The sequence below is a fragment of the Egretta garzetta genome, unplaced genomic scaffold (assembly GCF_000687185.1).
Source record: "Egretta garzetta isolate BGI_Z169 unplaced genomic scaffold, ASM68718v1 scaffold264, whole genome shotgun sequence".
In the NCBI taxonomy this organism is placed as follows: Eukaryota; Metazoa; Chordata; class Aves; order Pelecaniformes; family Ardeidae; genus Egretta; species Egretta garzetta.
In genome coordinates, this window is record NW_009259685.1 from 3193168 (window position 1) to 3193866 (window position 699).

Consider the following 699-nt stretch of genomic DNA (forward strand, 5'->3'; position numbering starts at 1 on the left):
CCACCAATGCAACGTCTCAAACAATATGCAACCTGTCTCGGTAGTTTATGCAAAAGGCAAACACCAGCCTGGTGCTGCATCCTTCCTCCTTCTCCCCAGCTCTGCCAAGTCTTATAGATAGCAGGGCTCTGGACACGGACCGGGCATCTTCGGCTCCGTGAGAGCACCATGCAGAAGTCCGGGGAGTTAGGATTTGCAAAGGCAGGTGCATGCAAACCCCAGAACATTTGGGCGTTATTTTTGCTTTCAGATGACAACACGTGAAGAGGACAGACGCACACTGAATTAAATGGAGCTCCCCGAAACACAGCAGAGTCGGGAACAGAAATCACCCAATCGAGTCCCATTCGCTGACTGCATGCACGATGCCTGTCATTAACCTCTTAGTCTGAAGTGTGCTGTTGTTTTGGGTTTGGTTTGGTTGGTATTTTTGTTGTTTTTTTTTAATACCCACCAGTGAGCACATTTCTGTTAAAGACAACTAAAACCAAGCACATCAAAGCGAGCAGAGCCAAACTAACCTCTCTCCCGAACTACCTAAACAAGCACACACCACCTCCTTCTCCCCGTGTTTCAAAGGCAGAGCCGAGCCCTGAAGAGTTCCCGCAGCAGAGGCTCATTTAACCCACACCCTCCAGGAGTTCAGCACCGCTCCCGGCTCCCGTCCTTAAAACGCTGCACGGTAAATCGGAAAAAAAA